We start from the raw sequence: 9,068 nt of genomic DNA on the forward strand, positions 1-9,068 counted from the left end.
GAGACCACCTGATCTCACGGCAGCACCCTGAGCCGAGGCCCTCGGCGGTGCCACCCTGCCGGCGAGTGGACGTCCCGTGCGTACAGGGGTGCGCGCGTGTCTGTACGCACGGATATTTAAACGGGGAGCACCGAGGGAATGCGAAAGAGCCTGGCCCAGTTTTAATTTGGGTCTGTTTGCTTGCATTTAGCACTTGAGGGCTCCACATTCAGTTTGGTCAAAAGAGTGATGAAGCACTCCTTGCCTGTGCCTCGAATCAGAAATGCATGAAGTGCAGCTGCAGAGATAATACATTTTCCCCAAAGGCTTTGGCTGAGCAAATTAGGTGTCAATGGGGTGCCTGCGCAGGCAGTACTCTCTCTAATTAGTCTCTTGAGCCTAGTTGGTGGCGGGTATGAGATGATCTAATCAATTGGTCTGTGTCTGATGGTTCCTGCAGAAATCCTACCAGGAGGACTCTCGCCCACGGGTCACCCACCTGCACAGCGGGGCTGCTCATTTTCATTTTTCATCTCCTCCATCACATGATGCTGACAGTTGGTTTTAAGAAAATTGAATCCAAAAAATATCTAGTTCATAGGGCACATGGGTCAGAACGAAGTTGCATTATGGGTACCAGCGATCCAATTAATTAATATTTATAGCTGAGAAGCTCTATGTAGATATTTCTGAATAAGGATTTTATCAATAAAACCCAATTTCTTGTTTAAACGTTTCACTTTCAGAGAAAGAACACTGTAAAAGCAGAAAGCAAGATAAAAATGGCATCTATTAATCTAGTGGTTTATAGACCCAGGAGTTGACATATACGTAGTGGAGCTTATAATTTATATTCACTGTTCTTTGTATTGTGTGTGCAGTCTGTTTCAACAATCTATTAAATGTAAGGGGAGAATTTACATTGCTGTATATTTTGCTTCCCTGTGAAGGGCATATACCTTCTCTCCTTTTGCCTTCATCCCCACCCATCACATGAATGATTACATTTAGATTTTAAAGAATTTTTCTTGCAGTAAGCTCACCTACCTTATACGTAGTCCTTGAAAATTGAAATTACTACGGATGTCGCCCAAAGAGAGAGAAGGACACCACTTGCTGCTGGTGGAGTATCCATCAGGGCACTTGGCACATTTTGGCCTAGAAGGTCATCTCAGAGATGGGAAAGGTCCAGCACTCATTGGCACCTCCCTTCTTTTGTGTGTGTGTTTTTATTATTGAATCCTTTCATTAAATGTCTGACCTCAAACCTGAGTAAATGGACATATTCATAATCCCTGTGTTCACCATTTATTATCCAATTACTATTATTATATATTATTCTTTATTATCCAATTCTACTTATGCCCTGGGTTAGGTACATGTGATTCTTCTAGAGATCACATTTAAAGAATGAGGACAAAGGCAAGGACAAACACCATCAATGGCTAAAAAAAAATTCTTAAAATCAACCCAACAGGATTGTAACATGCCATGGGTTGTGGTGACAATATAATTTATTGTTACATGAAATCACATATACTGAAAAGCAAAGTATTCTTTTCAAACAGAGTATCATAAGTCTTTATAAGGTTGGCCTACAGCAGTGGTTCTCAACCTTTCTAATGCCGAGACCCCGCAATACAGTTCCTCATGTTGCGGTGACCCCAAACCAAAAAATAATTTTGGTGACTACTTCATAACTGTAATTTTGCTACAGTTATGATTCGGAATGTAAATACCTGATATGCATTATGTATTCTCATTGCCTCTCCGCCTCCTAGGCTTCTGTCCTCCGGCGCCTGCTGCACCCGCCTACTGGTGACGTCAGCAAGCGCCGGACACACGTAATGCGCCGCTGTGGAACGGGCAGCCACGCTGCTATGGACTGTGGAGCGTCCCCTCCCCCACCCTGCTTCCCCGTGCCTTAGGCCCGGACGGATGATGCAATCACATCTGCGCATGACTGCAGGCATTCAGTTTGGAACGCATGTCCATAACGGCGCGTGTGTTTAAGCTGAATAGCACTACTGCAGATGGTAGCGCGGCTTCTCTGTGGCTAAAGCCATCAGAAATATGTATTTTCCGATGGCTTTCTGCGACCCCTGTGTTTTGGTCGTTGGACCCCCGCCGGGGTCGCGATCCATAGGTTGAGAACCGCTGGCCTACAAGGAAGATGTTAATCCTACCACCTCTCTCAGCTATTGGTATATCTGTGGACGGCCTGCTCCAAACCCAGCAATGCACTCTTTCAGCAAGAGAGCAGGCACCTGTTCTCCCTCAGGCAGTGTGCCATGAGAGAGCCTGACATCCGAGAACACCTTCCACTCCCAGGTGTTCAGATTCTACCGTTCCCCTTTCTATCCATTCAGCAACTGTGTACTGAGTACCTGAGCAAAAGGTAGATTTTCTTCCTTTCCCTGGAAGAGCAAGGTGTGGAATGGCAGCTGAGGCAGTAGTTTCCATGTAATTATTTCTGCTGGGGTGGTGAGGAATTTAAGAAGGGGTTTGATAAAGGCTTATCTAGACAACCTGGCAGGGGTGAGGGGTAGCCAAGTGAACCATGTAGAGAACTGTTCCACAAGCAATAAATATCTGAGATAACAACTGAGAAGTTTAGACTTAGTCATAGCCAAGGGCCTATGTGTGGTATCCATCTACCTCCAAGCCTCTCCGTCTACCTCTCCCAGAACTTAAGGTAAGGACTTTTGTTTACATTTGGCTCATTCACTCAGGACAGACAACCCTTCAGAATGGAATGTTGGTCCTGGTCGGTTGGCTAAGTGGTAGAGCGTCAGCCTGGTGTGTGGATGTCCCAGGTTAAATGCCCAGTCAGGGGACACAGGAGAAGTGCCCGTCTGCTTCTCTTCCCCTCCTTTTCTCCCTTCTCTCTCTCTCTCTTTCCCTACCACAGCCATGGCTCAGTTGGAGCAAGTTGGCCCTGGGTGCTGAGGATGGCTTCGTGGCCTCACCTGAGGCACTAAAATTGCTTGGTTGCTGAGCAGCAGAGCAACAGCCCCAGATGGGCAGATCATCGCCCTTAGTGGCCTTGCTGGGTGGATCTCAGTTGAGGCATATGCAGTAGTCTGTCTCTCTGCCTCCCCATTCTCACTTAAGAAAAAAAAGAATGGAATGTTACCCCTACCTCACACCATATACCAAAATGAACTCAAATAAATAAAGATCTAAACATATGGCCTAAACTCAGAAGAAAACATAAGGGTAATTTTTATTTTAATTAAGTGAGAGGAGGAGAGGCAGAGACATGCATACTGACTGGCATCCACCCAGCAAACCCACTAGAGGGAGGTACTGTGCCCATCTGGGGTGTTGCTTCATTGCTCAGCAACTGAGCTCTTCTCAGCACCTGAGGCACAGACCATGAGCCATTCTCAGCACCCAGGGCTAGCTTGCTCCAATCAAACCATGGCTGCAGGAGGAGAAGAGAGAGAGAAGCAAGAGGAGGTGGGGTGGAGAAGCACATGGTTACTTCTCCTGTGTACCCTGACCGGGAATCGAACCTGGGACATCCACATACCAGGCCAATGCTCTACCGCTGAGCCATCTCACCAGGGCCAGGGTAAATATTTATAACCAACAAAATTAAAAATGGATAAATTGGACTTCATCCAAATTAAAAGGTTTTTGTGCACCAAAGAATTCTGTCAATATAGCGAAAGGCAATCCATGGAAGGAAGTAAATATTTGCAAATCAAGACACAAGTAAATGAAGAACTCCTACAACTCAGCAACAAAAAGACAACTCAATTTAAAAATGGGTGAAGGACTTGAACTAATATATCTACAAAGATAGACAAATGGCCAACAAGTACATTCAACATCAATAAAAATTAGGGAAACACAAATCAAAACTACAGTGAGATATCAGTTTACACCCACTAATTAAGAAAAAAATAAAAACAGAAAATAGAAAGTAACAAATGTTGGCAAGGGTGTGGAGAAATTGGAGCATTTGTATATTGTTGGTGGGAATATGAAATGGCGCAGCCATTGTGGAAAACAGTTTGCTAGTTTCTCAAAAAATTAAATACAAAATCACCATATAACCCAGCAATTTTACTCCTAAGTATTTACTCAGAACATTGAAAATAGGTTTTCAAACAAATACTTGTACATGAATATTTATAGTTGCACTATTCACATGTGCACCAATTCATGAATGGATAAACAAAATGTGGTATATCTATAAAATGGAATATTATTCATCATAAAAAAGAATGAAGTACTGATACACACTACAATATAGATGAATTAAAAAACATTATGTTAAATGGAAGAAGACATAATAGGCTACCTATTGTATGATTCCATTTATATGAAATATCCAGAGCAGGTAAATACACAGCAGATTAGTGGTTGTCAAGCGCCGGAGCAAGGGGAGAGAGGGTGTGATATATAAAGAATATGGATATCTCTTTGGTGGATGACCAGATTTGGAACCAAATATGATGGTTGCACAACATTGTAAATGTACTAAATGCCACTAAAGCATATGTTTTAAAATGGTTCGTTTTAATTTGGTTATATGAATTTCAGCTCAATTAAAAATAAAGGATGGAGGGTTAACCTTCCACAAAATCATCATAGTAAGTGGGAAAAGAGTAGAGAGTGGAGAGGATGCTACTCTCAACTGTACAGTCGGAACTTATTGCTCTCTTGGTCTAGATAGTGCCATACAGGGGTGAAGTCCTGGGTACCACAGCCCATATGGGCAGTAGGGGGCAACTGAACTGTGAGTTCTCCACAAAAGGCCAAGGTTTCCTCTCAGCCCTGGAAAATGCCAGGGTGGCAGTGTAGAAGGGGACAAGCAGGCCAGACCAGGCCTCATGACCTTGAGCTTCTAAGAGGAGATGACGAGTAGACTGATGGATAGAATCTCCTGGCTATGTGACTTGAACCTTTTACTCTTCCTGGCAAGACACCTTTTCCCCATCCCAGAGACTCAGTGAAAATGCTTAAGAACTAAAAAGAAATGTGGACAAGAAGCAGAGTGAACAATCCTTCTCTCTTCTCAAACCATTCAAGGGGAAGTAGTTACCGGGTCTAAGCAGTCATCATTGGAAATGCACAGTCATATGCAGGAAGTTGGCAAGAGGCTGGCAACTCAGGTCATGCCCGCCAGTTTTCCATCTGCTGAAACTAGGTCTGATAATAGGCGATGGAGGGATTATAGACACCTTGATTTTCTTTCTTTCTTTTTTTTTGAAGTATGTACATGATCCATTCTTCTGTTTCTTGTTCATAGAAATGAACATGATAATACATCCTTTTAATGGTTTGTATGATGCTGGGCACTGATTTTAGACCAGTATTACCACAGGTGACTTGGGAAAGAAAATTTGCCGAATTCTCTATATTAATCCAAGAGGAGGTTAGATCGTTTAAATTCAGAGAGTTAAATGCTTTGAAGGGAAGTAAGAGCTGCTGTGGTGAAAGGGATGGCTTTGCCTCGGCTACATGAGCAGAGGAGGGCTGGGAGAACACAGTGAGGCTCACGTTGGCCTGACCAATCTTGATGTCTCGTGTAATTTAGAAAAATGAATAATGTCAGATTTTTTTAAATCATATAACAACTTTCTCTTTTCCTTTCAGGATTAAGTTGTCATCATTCTGGGAAGAAAAGAAAAAACAATTAATGAAGCGGCCAATAATAGGAAGGGAATCATAGATCAGTTTCCTTTCACGCCCTGTGGTGGATTTCACTCGCAAGAAAAACCGAAGCTGCCGAGACCCTGTTTTCTCTGCAATTTTACTTAAAACCTTGCACGCATTTGGATACCTTGTGATTTCCAAGAACTATGTGAAGATTAAGCTTTGCTTACTGATACATGGCATGTCTTCTTTCCAGTCTTTTGTGTTTTGTTTTGTTTGATTTCCCTCCATAGAACAGCATCTCTGGTTTCTATGCTCTTAGCAACCATGTCTTAAACGTATTAAGACAGCACACTTAGTGTTCACACTTCTTCAGTAATGTCTGTTCTTGAAAGCCATGTGGAGGCACAGAACGGTGTGCATTTTCCTTGAGACCAGTGCTCGTTTTCGCAGCCACCAGGAAGGAAGTTTTTAACTAAAGCAAACCTGTGTTCTCCAACTGACTCAACAGCTCGGTCCCTGGCCGTGGGCCCCACTGTCGCCTACATTTTAAAGACATTTGCAAGTGTGGTTTTTGTTTTTTTCTTCTTTTTTTTTTCCTTGGAAATACCGCACATTTATATGAGATATCAGAACCAGCCTAGCATTTTCAAGCCACATCGCATGACTGTCTTCCAAGCAGGTTGGAAGCGAAGAAACAGCATCAAGAACAAAGACAGGGATCAGTTGCTTACTTTTCAGCCTCTGGAGATTGGGGTAACTTTTTACATGTTTTCTGGGTCTTGTCAACATCTTATTTTTTTTCCATCTGCTCTTACACTTTTGTGTTTTTCTTCATGGAGAAAAGAGTGAGGAACAGAATTGTTTAAAACTTGGGCGCACAAGAATTGGATCTGCAGGCTGAGCCCTAAAAGCCATCTTTGCTAGTTAATCTTTAAAAAAAAGCAAATTGCAAAGTGATCCAGAGTTGAAAATTGGCTTGTTTACACCAAAGCACCTTTAGATCACATTCTATTAAACATTCCAAGCTGACTGGAGGCCACCATTGGGTACCCTGACTAAACTGTCTCCTGGAAAAACTGTTTGAATGCAGGTTTTAGAAGCAATACGAGGAATCTTGCTTTAAGTCTGGGAGGGGGGAGAAGAAAGGCCCTCCTTTCCTTGTTTAAGGCGTTGAGAGACTGTGGAGGTGTGACTTGGAGTGAATAGTGGATGGGCATTGGCTGAGCTTTGATGCAGACAGAGGGAAAGTCGTCTGATGTGGGCGGTCTCCTAGGTGGGCAGGCCTTATTGCAGAATCCCAGATAATACTGAGGCCAAACGGGTGGTGAGGACATCCATCTACAGAATGAAACCTAGCTCCTCAGGACACAAATTCCTATGGAAGTACATCACATACATTGTTTTACATTTCCTATTAGTAAGGAGGAGAGACCAAGAACTTGAAATGCATAGCACTTTTGGGGATCAAGTCTAGAAATGATAGGCCAGTTTGACCAAGAAGTTCTCTGAGGGTCAGGTAAAGTAAAAGCTTTTCTGGCAGTCAAACCCAGTATACCTAGGGAATTGGACCCAGAATTCCTAAACATTAAAATGGTATCTTCTCTGGAGTGGGGTGTGAGTATAAAATACATTCAAGGTCACAATCCATCCTATCCAGAAATAGCATTCATTGCAAGCTTCTAAGTGTTAAGCAAGGAATTATTTCCTGATTGATGTTAAAAAGAGTGAAAGTTACCCAAGGCTAGAGTGTTTATTTGCTACCTAGAAAGCTTTCCCTTTCTTCTTTCATACATTTCACCTCATTGGAAGTCTTTAGAGGTATTTTGATTTCACGTGTATTTAAATTAGGATTTCTTACAGTAAATATGGAGAAGAAAACCTTACATGCAATTAAAAACAGCCTGGCCTGTGATTTGTCTTGAATGTTCATTTGGGGGAGAGGCGTAACTTTTGTGTTTTACTGAGTTTAAACCAAGAGCAGCTGATGATTAAATCTTGCTCTTTACTAAGCTTTCTAACATGAACATTTGAAAATATTTAGTGTTTAAAAGACTTCAGTGAGGATGTTTGAGTCATTCAGAGATATATGCCCCTGTCATAGGCAAGCTTCTCTTGGGAAATGAAACATAATAGTGCTCAGCATGGGGAGGGCAGGTCTGTTTTATTACAGAGACATACCTCTCAGCAAATCTTATTGAGGAACTCTGACTTCCTCGTCCTTGCCGTCAGTACAGAACATCCCGAGTCCGGTCCGTCCCTCTCTCCTCGCCCCTCCTGTGTGCAGACCCGTTCTCCTCCCCCGCCTCCCCCTCTTCTCTAGCTGAGGGCAGTCACGAACAGCATTGCAGAACGTGTTCATTCGCAGATTCATTATTCTATTGAGAAAGCACTGGAATGTTTTGTGAGATTATTTTTATATGAAGGAGTAGCCTGAATTCAGACAGCTGGACCAGGACAAATGAGCCAGCGTGGGGACCATGGCGGTGCGGCATCACTGCCCACACGGGAGTCTCAGAGGGATGTGGGACTTCGTTTTCATATTTTTAAAGGAACAGGATGGTGGACTTTAAAATACAAGATACATAGGACATGAAAAAATATATATGCAGTGCTCAAAAAAAAAAAAAAAGTAAGGGGCTGGCTGTCCATCCACTGATACAAGGGTGAGAAGCTATTTCTACCTCGCAAGAGTGATGAGAAAAGTTTCCAGGGGCACCTCCAGGCGGCTAGCAGAGAAAGCACAGCCCCTATCCCGTCCTTGGTGTGTACATGACAGCCAGTGTAGTCAGTACCCTAGGTTACGCGTCTCTATAAGATACTCATCTGTGAATATTACTGGTTTTGTAATCTTTGTTATATAAGAGGAAGTTTAGGCTGTACATACTGGGGTAGATTATTACCTGCCCCTATACTATAGGAATATGCTGCATAATTGTGCATAACTTCCATCTCCCTTACTGGCTTGTAGGCAGAGGAAACCACATACATTACTGCCTTGCAATTTTCTCATACACACACACAAAGGGAAAAAATAAAAAATAAATCTCAAAAAAAATCAGCAATCTCCTATTCTCATTCCCTTCCCACAGCAGCATAATTTAGAGGCACATATAAAACCTACATTCTCTAGTTGGGAGTGGATTTTTTTTAATTTTTCTGTTATCTTTTTATTTTCTGTATAATACAGAGATATGTACTTTCTAATGGAGTTGGTACCTAAGAAATGTGCTAGCATCATGGAGAAAACTATTCTATTTCAAAACGACACATAGTAAGGAGAATGGAATACTACATGTTGCATATTTGTTACCAATTGTAATTTGTCTGTATTATGAAAGATGTAATGGTTTGTCAGCTGTCACTGTTGTTTTCTTGTAACATGATATAGAATAAAATATAGCAGAACCTCTGTACACTTTCTTTGTTCAGCTTCTTGGTCACCATATACTGGGTCAAAGAAACATGGTCCTGAAAAC

The 9,068-nt window shown here is 42.3% G+C and overlaps 1 protein-coding gene across 5 annotated transcripts in view; it reads left to right on the plus strand.

The window, feature by feature from the left end:
* CDK14 (cyclin dependent kinase 14) overlaps positions 1-8,647 on the plus strand; it is a 635,411-nt gene extending 626,764 nt beyond the window's left edge. For all 5 annotated transcript variants that reach the window (XM_066239829.1, XM_066239828.1, XM_066239831.1 and 2 more), the window contains one exon: positions 5,590-8,647. The gene's annotated coding sequence lies outside the window, so the exon portion shown is untranslated. The remainder of the gene's footprint in view (positions 1-5,589) is intronic.
* Positions 8,648-9,068: the final 421 nt, after the last annotated feature.

This window comes from Saccopteryx bilineata, chromosome 7 (assembly GCF_036850765.1).
Source record: "Saccopteryx bilineata isolate mSacBil1 chromosome 7, mSacBil1_pri_phased_curated, whole genome shotgun sequence".
Classification (NCBI taxonomy): Eukaryota; Metazoa; Chordata; class Mammalia; order Chiroptera; family Emballonuridae; genus Saccopteryx; species Saccopteryx bilineata.